This window comes from Ciconia boyciana, chromosome 10 (assembly GCF_034638445.1).
Source record: "Ciconia boyciana chromosome 10, ASM3463844v1, whole genome shotgun sequence".
NCBI classification, from domain to species: domain Eukaryota; kingdom Metazoa; phylum Chordata; class Aves; order Ciconiiformes; family Ciconiidae; genus Ciconia; species Ciconia boyciana.
In genome coordinates, this window is record NC_132943.1 from 28,513,120 (window position 1) to 28,529,760 (window position 16,641).

Genomic DNA, 16,641 nt, shown 5'->3' on the forward strand with positions numbered 1-16,641 from the left:
TTGCAGATCTACGAACCCAGCAAGGCAGCTTTGCCTACAGTGGGTGTTTCAGGGTAGTTATTAAGCGAGCTATGAGCAAGCTGGTGCAGGTACCAATAGCCATTAGCTACTACTGCGTGGACGGTGCACAGTGACAGGTACGTGGGCTTGCACACATCACCCTGATGCTATGTGCTGAAGGCATCCAGTACTTCTGCTAGTTTTTCTGAAGCTATGAAGTATCTCTATGCTCTGCCTCAACCTACAATGCAATTAGAGCCACCTGTCAGGGGGTGCAGCTGCTGGCCCCTACAGAAATAAAAATTGAAATAAGAAAAATAACTAATCCCAGTAGCATTTCAGTGATTGTTCGTTGTAATATCATTGTAACAATATTACTGGTATTATTACCAATAATCTAATTAATATGTTGTAAAATTAGAAAGTAGAAATTCTTTAGAGTTGGCTGATTTGGTTTTGGATTTGTCCTTTAAATCTGAAGGAGCTATATTTTCAATGGGACAAGTCAGCCCCTTCACGTGCCACTTTATGAACCTGTTTCTCCTTGATCATTAAGCACTCAAGGACAGTTGCAAGGATTTCACAGAAATACTAGCATGGGTACATAATTATACAGTGCACTTGCTTTGAGCTGGGTTCTCTGTGACAGACATTGTACATGGGAGTGAACCTGAAGCTGACTTAGGAGTCTCTTCAATTAGTATAGAATAAATTTTTTTTATTTATTTATTTTGTTATACTGAATATGTAGCATCTACATTCTGCTTTTTAAAATTCCTATTTTCTTAAAAAACATTTCAAAATTTTATCTTAATTTAAGCCATAGCAATCTGGGTCCTTAGCTAAACCTTTGATCATGGGAATTACTGATTAAACCCCACTGACTTTAGGTATCACTGAAGATGCTTTATACTTCTCAAAACCATTTCAATTGGGCCCTATACTTCTGCTTTTTTGTTTTTCTATATAAAACAAATCAGATCATCCTGTTGTTGTCATATAGACTTTAAAACTGGGAAGGAACAGAGACATGAGAAGAAAAGCATAATATATAGCATGGAATATACAGTAAAGCATAAAATATATTCAATGTACCTTTATTCTAAAGAAGACCTTTAGGATTCAAAGATATTAAGTGAAATGCATTCTAGCATAGCTATGGGACATTGATATCCAAGTTTATTTTACTTGCAGAGTTGTCAGTCTTTCCATCTTCCTTATCTGCAGTCTCATTTACGTGAATGAATACAGACGCCATGTTTTCCAAGTACTAATAGTGCAATACAAAAGTTCCATAAACTTGGCCTTTTCAACAGCAAATACATCATATTCAAAATGTTCTTAGATGTAAGTTCTCCCTTATTTAGTCTTCAGTGAAAACCACAGATGGAGGTAACATTTGCTCACACTTTACTACAGAGCAGACTATTTAATAATCAGCATGTTGGAGCACTGTTCATTTTGCCTTAAAATAAGTAGCTTTTAAAAGTAGTAAGTGGTTAAAACTAAAAGAGGTTTCTTTTTCCCCTCAAATGCAGCATGGAAGTTCAATGAATGTGCAGACCAAAATCCTAAAAGACTTTATAGCAGTTGCAACTAAATTTATACGTGTATGAGCACCCTAAAGTTGTAATGTAATTCTGCCTAGTTAACACAAATACACTGTTGAGGTTTAATGAGAGTAGAAATTTAATATTCATTTGACAATTGAGAAGTGAACAAACCGATGCATCTACTAAGTGATGAAACAATTCTGTAAGAAATGGCAGACAGGGAGGGGAAATCAACCATGTGCTATTTTCTTTGTACATAGTACACAGAAATGTGACTTGAACTGGCACTTACCCTGTCCCTTCTATAACAATAAAACTGCAAGGCAAAGCTAAAATGAACCTCTGTTCCAAACAAACCATTAGATTTTTTTTCTACTAGCAAAAGTACTTTGGCAACATTTTAATACTATGCAAGAAAAGCAATTTGTCAAATGAAATATATTCTAAAATCATAAACAGCTGCACACAGCAAAACTCGACTTAAGCAAGGTAGCACAAATAATAAAATATGTCCTAGATTAAAGTAATTTGTATATTCCACATTCCCTCTCAGCTACCTGCAGAAAACTCCCTGTATTAAAAAATAAAGACTGAAATGGCTAATGCTGCATTTTAAAGGGCATTCATGTGACAGAGCACTAGTGTTTTGAGGTTTGATTATGCATTGTTTTCTGTATGATCACCTATTTATTTGAATTGGTGTAAGATGTAGCCTTCTGCAAATACAAACCCAAAGCCACTGTTACAAATTATTTGCACTCAATCAGGTCATCCCAACAAAGCCTACTTGTAATCAGCAAAAATTTCATTTTCATGTTTTTGCTATGTTGTACACAAAGGCATGTTCTGCTTAAGTCCATTCTTTTTAAGTACATTTTTTATTGTCATGCAAAGTATAGAATGATAATATTTATGAATTCCAGTTAGTTTATTTTATCACATACCCATTCAAGCCACTCTTGTACTTCACAAAGAATTCGTTCTGGTAAATGGAAACATGGGCATGAGGATACCTGTGAGGATATTAAGCCTGTGAAGAAAATTTAAAAGAAATAAATGGGATACTTTCTGTATCCACTCTTACTTGAGAGAACGTGAAAGAGTATTCCTCTTTATTTTTAATAACTTTTTGTAATATTAAAGTCAAATGATTTTGTAAGTAAACTGTGATTTTGAAACCACACTGTGTCTCCACAGGCGCTAACCATTCAAATAAAATACCAAGTTTAACAATTCTTTATTCTTATATTTTTATGTTCCTGTATCTATCTTCCACTGATAAAAAGATGCTTTTTGAAGGCATTGCAGTGTTCTTTCCAAATCACAGCTCAGATTTATTAACTTAACAGATTTATTAAAGGCATTTAAATAAAATACATCACATATAGTTTATTCTGGATTATGCAAATACAAATGGAAATATACTCAAGGTTCAAATGAAGGGGAGTTTCCTTTCTGCTTAGAGCAACACTATGAATACAAACTAACAAAAGCAAACTGCTTTTTCATTTTAAAAAGTATGCCTTTCTTGAAGCATGGCTTTTGCAGATGAAGATTCAGTATCTTTTACCAGTATCACACTAAATGTACAATTATAAACTATTCTAATTCAGATATAGATACATACACACACTGAGGAGCTTTTGAAATAATTTAATAGATGTGATATCCTATGTTCTGATTATTTTTTTATAAAACTTCCTTTATACTCACTGATACAGATACCTAAACTGGAAACTTTGAACTGCTGTGATTCATCTTTTTAAAGGAATAGAGTAATTTACACAAATCATACTACAGTAAATTGGTCATATCTGCTAGATTTAAAATAAAGTACTATTTTATTTGCAGTTGATTTCACTTATATACTGAGCATGTAACTTTTCCTAGAACCCAAGTAAGTGATATTCTGGTCTCTGGCCAAACTTTGTTACAGAAACACCATTAATTTAGCAGGAGCCTTTTTAAGAGTCTCCTCAAATACTTCATCATTTTAATTTTTAGATGTTATCAGTGATGCCATCTTCTCAATGAAATTGGTTTAATAATGGGCACACTGGAAAAGGGTGTTGCTGTAAGTGCACCAGCCAGAGAATCTGGAGAGGGAGGGTCTGTTTTTGTCACAGGTTGCCTGTATGACCTTGCCTAACTTGCTGAGTCTCCCCATGCCTCAGACTCCCCTTTAGAGTAAGCGAATGCAAAGCATGTGTCCCCCGTCATAGGTTTGCTGGTGTAATATTTATAATTTTCATCCATACCTTGACATGTTTCTTAAAGAGGGAGAAGGGAAATCAGGATGCCAAAACAAAAAAAGGCATTTTTGCAGCTATCTGGTATGTATTACATCTGGCAGGTTTGTTGTTGTTCTGTTTTTGGGGGGATGGGGTTTGTTTCTTGGTTGCTTTTCGGGGTTTTGTGTTAGGGTTTTTTTTAATTCTCAGTGCTAGAAATCTAAAGACTCTCTGTTAGGATTGTTCATCAAGTTTTTCCAAGTTCCCGTCTCACTCGTTGGAATTCAATCTGTGTCCCTCCAAGAGAATCCCACTGCAAAACCAATCCAACATTGTCTGGAACATCCAGACACATTTGCAGACATTTGACTTTCCAAACTGCACACACGGTATAGCTCACAAGGATGATCTGTAAACAGTCCTGTAAACTCTTACCATATCTGGAAGCATACAGAAACAAAACAAAACAAAACAATCTTTCTCACAGAAAAACTCTGCTGTACCATCCACTCAGGAGCACTTTGCTGCTTATGGCTAGATAAAACACAGTGTAGTCCTTCACGAACACTTTTGCAGATGATGTTATATCACTTTGTACTGCCTCTACATGAATGTTTTCCAAACTCAGCTGCCCATAAATTCTAGAATAATACTTAACTGCTACAATATTTTAATCCATGTAAACAATTCTTTTGACATGTAGTGAAAAGGTGTAAATTCAGATAGAACTATTGCAATATACTTGGATGCCTCACTGAGCTCAGTTTCTTTTCAAGTAAATAAACATTCAGAGTCCATCAATGCAATAATAGCAATTTTAAAATATCTGAAGTTTTATGCCTTACATGGGCCTTTAAAAAGTATTAAAGCATTCAAAGGCTCAGACATGTATATTTTGGCAATTAATGTTTCAATTATATTGCATTATATCTTAAATACATATTTAAGATATGGATGCATAATGTATTTTTGTCTACCTGTTCATTTATTTTAGTTTTCTGTGTTACATCACATTTTCTTTTTCTTCCTTCTTTCTGTCTACTTTTTGCTCTCCACTAACTGATCCACTGCTGTTACAAGCAGGTCTAGGCCAGTCAAATTAAAGACCCCAAACCTCTAAATAAACATTCAGATTCTAGTTACAAGATGGACCCAAGTAAAAGCTCCCAAGATCGACTCTCACTAGTGGTATTTTACTTCTAGAAGTTTCTTTTCTCCTAGAACACAGAGTACAGGCAAGAAGTATGAGTTTTAAATGAAAACCAAACTTTGCAATCAATCTAAATGGCACACGGTCGCAGAAGAGCTCCTACAGCCACTCTCCTGCCATCAGCAAATGCTGTTTTCACAAGGAGCATGGGGGGCTCTGCTGCCACACAGCTCTTGCACCTCATTTCAATTTGAATCATACTCAAATGCCTTTACTGGCCCCTGAGGAACAGTATTTCACTGGAAAAAAAAAAAAATTGGAAAACACTCTGTTCCCTTCTGCTCCTTCTACAAAGTATTATCCACTGTGCTTTGGGCTCCCTCCCACCATAGCCTAAATAAACTTTTCTCCTTTTAGATATTTCATGTCACCCAAGGCCATGCAATATACATCCTGTAAAGCTCCATTCTTTTACCTTTACCCAAAACCTTTAGAAACTACTATTGACAGAGGATTTCAGATCTGTGTCCTGCTTAATGCTGACCAAGGTAAGATATACTAGATGAGCTTTTGTTTATTCTTCCAATTTAAGCCTTTCCCTTAAGCAAATCAACAGGCAAGCCCTTTGGCCTAACTCCACATTAGAAATAGCCTAGTAAAAAGGACCTGAATTATAAAATATGTTACACTAATATATATTACTAACAAAATTGAATATTCTCTTCTGACATTTTCTTCATTCACAATAATTTGTTAAGGAATATGCTTAATAAAACAGTGAAGATAGTGAAATTTAAAATCCGCTTGCTCCCTCAGCTCCTTTCTTTTTTCTGTGGAAAAATGCCCTGTTCAAGAGCTATCCTCCTGGGAGAGCTGGGTTTTTACTCCAGTCTACTCACAGCTCAGTTAATTATCTCGATAATAGATTGCAATAGGAGTAAGTCTATAGAGCTGAGGGCATTATGTCTCCTCTACATGTGTCAGGGGGATTTACTCCAGAGAAGCTCTGCCTAGTCCCTTGGATCAACCACCACTTAGTGGCTGGAAAGCACTGTGCGTGTTCCTGGAGCAAATCTTATTCACCTTCATCCAAATGGAATCTAGTTCATGTTTTCCAAGATGAATTTGTAATATGAATGGAAGTGTGATAACTGAGGGAGATTATGACCCTCCGTGTCCATCAGCAGTACCACAGAAGGTGAGTAAACTCAGTCACCTATTTTTATTTGTCATAAAAAGAATGCAGACGTTTCCTGTGACAATGGCACATGACAACAGATGCTTTGAGCAGATCAAACAATAACCTATAGGAGTCAATAAGCTGAGGGGAAAACACATTTTAAAGCTAGAAATTTTCATGCCAGGAGCCTTCCTAAAACTGTCATTTGTTGGACAACACTTTTTAGCCACAAAAATAAAATGGGAAAGAAAGAGAGAAGAATATATATGTACTTCCTTAACTTTACAGCAAGAAGCCGGGCAGAAGACACAGTTCCACACAGAGGCTCTTCAAGAGAGCAAAGTAGTAGCAAATTTGGTGCAAATACTGTTTATTATCCTCACGTAGCAATTTTAATTTCTTTTAGAATTAATCTAGGGGCAATTCATTAATAATAAATATGATTTAAATCCTCTATTGGGACATCTCCTTAATTAGGATATGGCAATTCACAAAAGCGGGGGGGGGGGATGGGGGGACGGGACGACAAAAAAACACAAACCCAGATGCAATGATTTGCATAAATATAACTTGCTAAAACAATTTTTGATTGGAATGCAGTTAAAGTGTTAGGGTTCTACATGCCACATATTGCTACATTCCTTTTTACACCAGCAATGCCTGGGTTTTGCTCTGAAGACATCTGCTATGATTTTTAAGACCACCTAACCATTTTCCTTGAACATTCCTCAGGCGTAAAAGCTATTTTCCACACTTTGTTTCCATAGATACAGCTATTTTTTTTATTAATCAGAATGATAGCCTGCAAATTGCTAAGCAAATACATCATCAGCAAGCAGTTAATATTCCACGCTGTGTCTGTTTAAACAGGGTCCCACTCTGATCACATTTAATTTTGGACAGTTAAGGCAGAGTGGGATGGGACAATGTGATATTTTCTAAATGGAGATTTTGACACTGTGGTGCAAGACAGAAACCTAGGTCCGTTATCACTTAATACCACAGCTGCAGAGCATACCGAGAAAAGCAATCAGTTGCTGCTTAGGGAAGGAAAAATCCCTGTCAGGGAGACCAAATTAAAGCATCATTTCATCCAAGTATTTGACCAAATTGAATTTTAATCCAGGAAACCTAAACAGACAGACCGAATAGCAGAGGGGAAAGGGTTCTCTCAATCTATCGAGTTAAACAGAACAACTCTGGAAACACACATCCAAAGTAAAGGCTCCAGCACCTTTTGCAGAGACAGTGATTTGGGTTTATTTCTGGCTGCCTGAATAGGACAGTGAAGCAAAACAGATGGGCTAATAATTATTACTGGCCTAAAGTTGCTACATTAGCTTTCCAGGGCAGAAAAACCTCAACCCTACAACTTCAGCATATACATTAAAGTATCTGAAAGACTCAGGAGAAGTGGGAAGACTCAGAAGTATTCAGAACTCAGAGGTACTTTAAAATAAAAAAAGATAATTTTAAATCATATCCACAAACATTCTCTCTCTCTCTCCTTTATCTTCTCCAAATAACTGAACTGCTTAAAAAGGAGAATGAGTTTATCTCAAGAATATTTGCAGCAAGTTGAAGAAATACAATAAAGCATGGTTCCGTACCAAGAAGAGGGAAAAGGAAGTGTGTTACAGAAACACAGTATTAAAACCGGTCCTCTCTTAGTAGTGTTCACATGAGACAAGTATTTGATATGCATGCTAAGTGCCCAATATTGAAATATTCCACAGTATAAAGCACAAATTTAAGGTGCAAATCCAGTCGACTCTAACCAGGAGGAGACAGTGGTATCATGGATAAGAAGTAATCCTCTGGACTCATCTGTGCCCATCTTATATATTTATATAGTTATTTATTGAATAAAGCAGCAGAATGTTGGACTTCCCAAAACAGACATATAACTAGGGATAATTCTAAGCGAAATTAAGCTTCATTTATGTTTGTGACAGAAATAATTTCCAATTTCTTGATGTTGCTGTGGCTAATGTATCTGTCATGATGTTAGTCTGACAGTTGTTTTTATTTAAATTTCTCAAGCAAGTCCACCACCAGTGGGCAGATATTACTATGGCAACTCAGCACAATTGGAGAAACTGTTCTGAAGTTGTTAGGCAACACAATGCCATCAGCTGCTGATGTTGCTTAAGCTTAGTGCAGTTCATGCTGTCTGGAGTCATCTAATTAAGTATACCAAAAAAAGAGCACTCATTTGGGAAAGCGATGTGGAAACAAGCTATCTTTCTGATAAAAAGTAAAGAATGACAATACAGAGTGGAAAAAAAAAAAAACCAGAAAGGTAGCTCATTTTTTTCTTTTGCAAAACTCAATATAAAACAGAAAATGGGTTTAGTAGGTTTCTAAAATGCAGGTATGTAATTCTTAATAAAATTTATATCATTAGGTGGAAAATCATATTGCAGAATTTTTTTTTTTAAATCTGCAAAAAAAAGATTTTTCAAAACATATGTTCACTTTAGAACACTGTTTCAGTTTATATCCCTGCAATAATTTTTATTTGGCCTGCATTGGTCTATATAAAACAAATCTTAGTAGCTTTCCTGAGGAAGAAAATTCTTAACATAGTTTGAGGACTGCAAATTATCAGTAGAGCTGCCCTTCACTTTGGCTATCTAAAATGTTAAGAATTGATGGCTACAAGGATAAGTGCTTTATCTCACGCAGGGGATGGCTCCTGCAGAGGAGTGAAGTACATTGCCAGAGCAATGTGGACAAGTCAATGCTGCTGCTGCTGCCTGCCATGTGCTTGCTACATGGAAAAAAACAAACAACTTCATCCTTCCTTTTTGGCACAATGAAGCAATAAATTCAAACAAAATTTTTAAAGCAAGGACTAATCAGTGAACTAGGAATTATTATCCAATGACTTACTGTTCTGCCTGTCTCCTGTATAGTGAGCTGCGTATATGCTTATAGGTTTGAAAGGAAGACAGAGACAGCAATAAGACCTTGGAGAAGTGTTCCCTACATGCAAAAGAAAATCCTTACTGACAACATCCAGTTTATTGCTAATTGTCAAAGAAAATGGAGAACAGCTAATGTCACAAAGATGACTGGAAAAAACTACTTGAAATGTGCAAGTGCAAAGGACTGAATTAAACTGAATTAAGACAGTTTGGGATTTTGTTGTTGGTTTGTTGTTTTTTTCTATCTACAGCTCCAGACCTGCAAACAATTTTAAAATGCTGTAAGACACACCAGGTCGAAGTATCACACAGAAACTTGTTTTGACAGTTCTAATTAAATGTGAAGGGATTTCTTTGGGCCTAAAACAGCTAAAAAAATACTGAGTGGTTTATACCCTGAAGGATTCTAGCCCTAACCTTCTGCAGAGGTAAGCACAGAAGTACCAAGTGAAGACAACTGCAGATGCACCTGCTTAACTCTTCAAAGTAAAAATTAGATCAGTTACAACAGTTTTAACAATTATCTCCTAGACTAGATGTAACTCTCACGTATCAGAAGCCTTCTTCCCTCAACACCTTGAGGACTGCAGCTCTCCAATGCTGCTAAGTTACTCATATTACTCTTGCAACATTACGTGTGTTAACTTGTGTGACTTCACCCAAAATATCCATGCAAAGCTCAGATGTCCCTGCCTGAACAGTTGGAGCTCTCTAACACTAGTAGCATGCCTGATAAACCTCTAGATTTCTTTGAGGAAAGTGACAATTTATCAGAGATTTTCTGTTGTACTATTTGAAGTTGTACTATGTGTACTTCCGTTGTACTATGTGTAGCAGGACACACACTATGGGAAAAAGTAATCATGAATCTAAAAATAAGCATTATCTAAGGTAAAAATCATTTCAGGTTACAGCATTCCTGATATATCCATAATCCCATATCCATAATCCTGGATAGCATTCATCGAACTCTAGCTCAGGTCCACCTCACCTCTTCATTTCACATCCACTATCCATTGGAGAATTATCTTCTGACATTTAAGTTTATATCCATCACTCCACTCCTCCTTGCTAGGAAACACTGATGTGCCTAGTCGTTAGTAATGACAATTTAATTACCTCTTTCCCAGAATCCTAGCTGGGTTCAGCAAAAACATGGACATACAAACTTGGAGAGGTATGGAAGGAGAACAACTTCAGCTACCTTTCCCTTTAAGCAGAAAAATAACTTTTTTAAAAGTCTCAGAAAATTCTTTTGAGCTAGAAAATGATCCAGAGCATAAAAATCAGTTAACTTGTAAAGTCAGACTTCAATAAACTGTAAGGAACCATGTGGAAGTTTCTTAATACACTGGAGAAACTGAGGGTCAGTATAAGAATTGTAAAATACCTAATAAACCAGTGACAGGAGAGAAAGGATGGGTTTTAATGCAAGTGGGACTATCAGGCTGCAGAGGTGCCGAGGATGTTAATATTTCACTAACTACTTTTTAGTTCACATTTCATTAGTGATACTAGTTTAGATGTGAGGCACGTAAATCTATGCATAGTTCACTGATGACAAAATAATTTGGTTATCAACCTGCTGAAAAGCAAAAATGATGAGATGTCGTAGTTTAGCCCCAGCCAGCAGCTAAGCACCACGCAGCCACTCACTCACTCCCCCCCGGTGGGATGGGGGAGAGAATCGGAAGAGCAAAAGTAAGAAAACTCGTGGGTTGAGATAAGAACAGTTTAATAATTGGAACAAAATAATAGTAACAATAATAATGAATTGTAATGAGAAGGGAAACAACAAGAGGGAGAGAGGAACAAAACCCAAGGGAGGGAAAAAGAAAAAGAAAAAAATTGATACAACCGCTCACCACCCACCAACCGATGCCCAGCCAGTCCCCGAGCAGCAATTGCTACCCCTCGGCCAACTCCCCCAGTTTATATACTGGACATGACATCATATGGTATGGAATAGCCCTTTGGTCAGTTTGGATCAACTATCCTGGCTGTGGCCCCTCCCATTTCTTCTACACCTGGCAGAGCACGGGATGCTGAAAAAGTCCTTGACTAGTGTAAACACCGCTTAGCAACAGCCAAAACATCAGCATGTTATCAATATTATTCTCATACTAAAATCCAAAACACAGCACTATACCAGCTACTAGGAAGAAAATTAACTCTATCCCAGCCGAAACCAGGACATGAGAGTTTTGGCCCCATTTCTTTATTGCATCATTTCTTCCAGCAAAACAAATGGAAGAAATTAATCTAATAAATATTTTCAAACTAAACCAACACTGAGTCCAAATATCTATTACATTTTGTTTAGAGTTCAAAAAGAATCCAGGAGGATCCATTGGTATAGCCTGTTGCTGGACACTCTCCAAATATTTATTTCACATATGGATTTTTACTTGGCAGCTTGTGCTATTGAAAATATAAGTGATGAATAAAGAATAATATGCAGTACATGCGATGAAATTAACTGTTTTCTCCTACCATTGCTTCTAATTTAAATGAAACGGCAATAACATAGTTCAGAGATCTTTTTCTCAGTTGCTTCTATTTGCAGATCACTTCACAAGAGAAGATAGCTATTCTTGGTCAGTTCTGCATACCAGATTTTCCAAAGGCATCTACAAAACACTAGACACCAATAAGGATATTCTTGGGTCCCTTCCCGATTCCATTAAAGTCAGTAATGAAATGTACTTCTGTTTAGTGGTAGATAAATCAAAGTACTTAGCTGGAAAGCTACATTTTAGAGAACTGCATCTTCAAGCTCTAAAATCTGCAGCCAGTAGCATTATCTCCAGTGATGCGAAAACCACCTCTACAGTCACTAATGTTACTGAGTGACAGTCAAAGCAGCATTTAATCCATATACATTGTTTAGCATGTGGAATTGAAAAGTTACAGTTTGCATACCTTCTTTTGCTCTGACAAGCAAGGCTTCAGTGTGCTGAAGCATGTAAAGATTAACCAGCCCCTTATTCAACAGCATTGAACCCACCTTTGGGTACACATCTTTGCTGGAATGACCTCGGCCAATATGCTCCTAGGAACATGTTTGCTTTTTTCAAAGCTACACATCTTCTTGTGCCTCATAGTCAACTAACAGTCTTTATCTTCTCCAGCAATTCCAACTGATGGGCCTCTAGTTTCTAATAGAAATGTTAATCCATAGAAGCATAACTTCACCTTTCCCATTATTACATTTCCTATTGCTATTATTTTGTTTCACAAGGCCATGCAATTGCTTTTATGCAATATGTTTATGGTCACCCTCACTATTTTGTACCTCCTGACTTTGTGGCATGAACAAACATGAAATCAGTACATTCCTACTTTTTGTGCTATAGCTATTAGTAAGACCAAAGTCCAAGACCAGGCTGTAGGCTGATGTTTTGGAGTATTACCTAGTAATTTTACTTCACCCTGACTGTTTTTCCTTTTGTCTTGGCCCATTTTTGTCTCTCTTTTCCGTAACTGTATGTCCCTCAATATGACTAATTATTCTGTCCTTCAAAAACGTGTTTAAGAGGATTTTTTAATTGTTATTATTTTTATAACAAAGGGGTCTGCAATTTGTCTGTTTCACTCCCTTTCTTCAAATTCAGTTATTTTAAACATAATTCTCCAGTCTTCTGGTGTCAACTAAATTAAATAAAAAACCTTTCACATTCCATGGCTATCAGATGTCTGGAGAGGAAATAATTTGATCCATTTCAGGTGATCATATTAAAATGTTTTTGGTTTCCTTCCAGATGTAGGAATCCTCATTTTCATTCAGTTATTTCTGTTAACCATCCTTTTTTTTTTGCCTCTACATTCTATATTATCAACCTCACTAAAAACTGAAGCAAAGTATTCGTTTAAGTTTGGCGGCAATATCCACACTATCTTTAATCTCCAATTAGAAAATATCTGCTAACAGAGAATAAAGTCAAGCAGAAAATGGCATTATTATGAGGCATTTAATTTCAGATACAGATTGTGAAGCAAATGCTATTTCTGGTGGTGAATCCTTAAGCAATCAAGGAGCCATCAGGAATGGATGCTATTTAGATGTGATTTTAGTAATTAGTGAAGACATAATACAAGAAATTGCTTGAGGGGCAAAAGAATGAGCTGACGAGAAACTGCTATTTAGTCCTAATTAAATGGAAAGATAAGTAAAAGGAGATATAGTCCAATGATTCAGTTTTAAGTGTACAAACTTTCATTATTAATGGAATTAGTTGGAAATTAAAAAGCTTTGAGATTCAAATATGGAAAAAACTTGAAATTTCAATTAGTGGTTCTCAGACTCCTTTTCCAGTGAACTGTCATGCAGCAGTAAAGCCTGGAACAGGGTCTCTCTTACATAAGGGGCACTTCTATAGGACTGGTCATATGGTTCGGAAAACAGTAAGAGACATGAGCTGCTATTTGCATGTCATGGATGCACTATCTGCATTTTTCTCTATGGGAAGCATACATTTACATACATTTTTAGCTGCGGTATGTCAAGAAAGCACATATATACATATGAAGGTAAGTCCTCCAAAAGTTGTCTGCCATCCCTTTAACTCCTCTTTATCACCTATAGACTTTACTAGCAACTTTAAGAATATTATTGAAGCTCTCTGCACAAATGCAGACCACTGCTGCATACTAGCAGATCAGTTTGCCCAATTTTTATTATTACAAATGTGGCAGTCCTAACCATTTTCCAGTGGCCTATCACTGACCAACAGCCTGCCAGTGACTGTCAGGAGCCTGCCAGCAGCCTGGCACCTGCCCTTTCCCACTGTCTCTTGGGTTAGAGTACAGTCATCCGTGACATGGATTTATATTGAACTTGCACTCCAAACACAGAGCCAACATACAAAGATCTGCCTAGAATTAAGACAGATCTAGCACAAAAGCCCAGGCCAACTCTCTATTCATTGTGCACAAGAGAAAGAATAACGAACTTGTGACCCTAATTGTCCCCACTGAACATCCTCCAGCTGAAGCAAGCCTGTCCTCATGCTGCTGAGGCACTGGATTAGACAGCTGTGAGCATCATCATCTGTCGGCATTGGTGGACATGACCACCAGAAAGGGCAGGTCCTGTCCCTGTATCACCATGCCCTGAAGAAGCATTATGTGTGCCACAAGCACCTCCCGGAGGTCCAGTACCTGGGCTTTACATATGCTGGCTAATTCACTACAATCCGTGAGGCTGACCCTCCACCTCACTAAGTGACAGTACTATAGACAAAGCTACAAGTCATACTTAAATCAGAAATGGCTCACTAAAGCAGCAATTTCACCAATCCTGAGTTTCGGGTAAAAGGATTCTGCTCTGGAAGTTAGACCACAGCCCACAGTATGGGAGAGATGAGAAGATGAGAGCAGTAGGTGAAGTGCTCTCCAACAGCAGGAGTCCCTAAAAACATTCTGACTCATTAGGAATTATTCTTAAGCTGAGCAGAGAAAACTGAGTCATAAATGACTCATCCACTTACCAGATGGGAGGAAAGCTTGTATGAAATTTGGGACAGCCACTTGGTGAACATCATGAGCCACTACTGCTTGAACTGTGAGTCAGCTTCACTGCCTGCCACAAAACATGGCGCACACAAAGTGATAGATGGAGAAGCAATACACACCTTCACCTTCTGGCTAGTACCCTTAATCGAAGTGTATCACAAAGGAAAGGTGTTTAGAACATGACTTCCATCTCCGTTTAGCTACTGAGCAAGAACAGATGTTAACTGACCTTATCCAAATCAGGCTCACATCTTAACTTTTACACAGCTGTAACAGGTAGTCAATACAAATTCAGGAGATGAAAAAGATTTTGTCATATCTGCTCTGTTGCAGGTAACCTCTTAGCCATTAAATATACATAGGTATTTTGCTACCAAAGCAGAAGTGGTCATTAAAGGCTGGTGAGCAATGCCAGAAATCTGTAACCTTGCACATCATAACTGTTCCAACAAAAGTGGAAAATCAAGGCAGAGAGAAGGCAACAGCTACTCATCTTCAGTGGTACTTGCCAAATTTTGGGATTATGCATTTCGTCTTTCAGAACCAGAAACCTCAGATAGCAGAAAGACTAATTGCAGAGTGTAGATTTACATCAATCCCTTAATTTGACCTGCCATTTTCTGTACTGAAAGCCTGAGTTGCCTGTGTACATACTGGAAAGTCCGTAACATCCAATCCAGTCCTTGAAGCCCTAAGCAGTTTGCTCTGAGACTGGAAAGCTACTATAAATCAGCTTCAAGCTGACATCTAAAATACAAAGCACATAGCCGCCCATACTTTTTCTGGCCTGACATCTGACAGTTCAAGGTTAGTCAAGGGCCCATCAGCCCTGTTCTACTTATTTACTTACTAATGTCATAAGCAGCTTAGTCAGACACAGCTGTAAGCTTTTTGTCTTTAGTCTTATGGTCCAAACATTCCAGATTTCCACCTGAGTGACTGCAGCAGCCTCCCTGGTGGTGCATTATTCTGCAGCTTTAGCAGAAAAATATTCAGTCGACATATACTTGCATTGGGAACTGAAGATGTAGCTTCTCTGGAAATGAAAAGTATTTGGAAACCAGGGTCTATTAGATGCCACTCTAGACCAGAATTTAAACCTCAGCTCACCGTGGTCACTCTATAGATGGGTACACCCTTCCAGTCTGGTACAGCTACCCTACTGTAAGTACGATACAGATTTTCATAATTCCACAGTCAAAATCACCACATTATGACTTGTCACAGCCACAGAAATCAGCTTAACAGGTGTTCCAGTATGACCTAATGTACCATAAAGTTCACAAGCTATTTGCAGGAATACCTTATGCAGTTCTTGATAAAAGTATCATGATCTAAGCAAGCATTAGCATTTAAACAAGTTCAGCTACAGATGTTTTCACAGTACCTAAGGAAGTGTCAGATTAGAGTTTTTGCTGGTCCATAACACTAAATAGCACTGCATATATTCTGACAAATCCAAACTACTTCCCAAGGAATGTCAGCATAGTTACACGCCATTTTTATCTTCTTCCTTTGCAACATATGCAGAAAACTGGTATTTGTATGTATTAGTTCCTTTGACGGTATATCACAGCTACAAAGCAGTGGGTTTTCTTATGTGAGAACAACCCCCTCATGGTACCAGGCTGACATCATCAACATCTAACAGGCAATTTGTGTATGAGAATTGAAAATAAGAGATTAAATATTGCCAACCATAAAATTCTTCTGCTTGGAAAAGACTCTATCAACATTTGAAGTACAAGTATTACTTCTACTTTACGTTTAGTAAATAATGATCGATGCCTAAAAAATACATATTATTATCAGAGATCCAGCCACATTCCCGAGCCTTCTCTTGCCTTTCTTCCATGGGGACAAATCCAGACTAGTGATTTCTATGCTAAATATTTGAAATATTTGAGTAAAGTTCAATTCAAGTAAACTCTCCTTTTTTTTTTTTGATGTATGTATTAATCATGTGTGGCAAAAAAATATAGAGATTTTCATCCAGAACAGCAATCCTGTTAAGAAAAACTAATCCTGGCTGAATTATTCACTTTCATTCTTCAAAGAAGAGCCCTTAGTACTAACTAGAGGC

General features: G+C 37.3%; 1 protein-coding gene across 5 annotated transcripts in view; it reads right to left on the reverse strand.

Moving 5' to 3' along the window:
• PDE1A (phosphodiesterase 1A) overlaps nt 1-16,641 on the reverse strand; it is a 233,792-nt gene that overhangs the window by 187,178 nt on the left and 29,973 nt on the right. The window contains exon 3 of one of the 5 annotated variants that reach the window (XM_072874736.1): nt 2,498-2,583. The exons of the other annotated variants lie outside the window; for them this stretch is intronic. The gene's annotated coding sequence lies outside the window, so the exon portion shown is untranslated. The remainder of the gene's footprint in view (nt 1-2,497; nt 2,584-16,641) is intronic. 5 annotated transcript variants of the gene reach the window in all.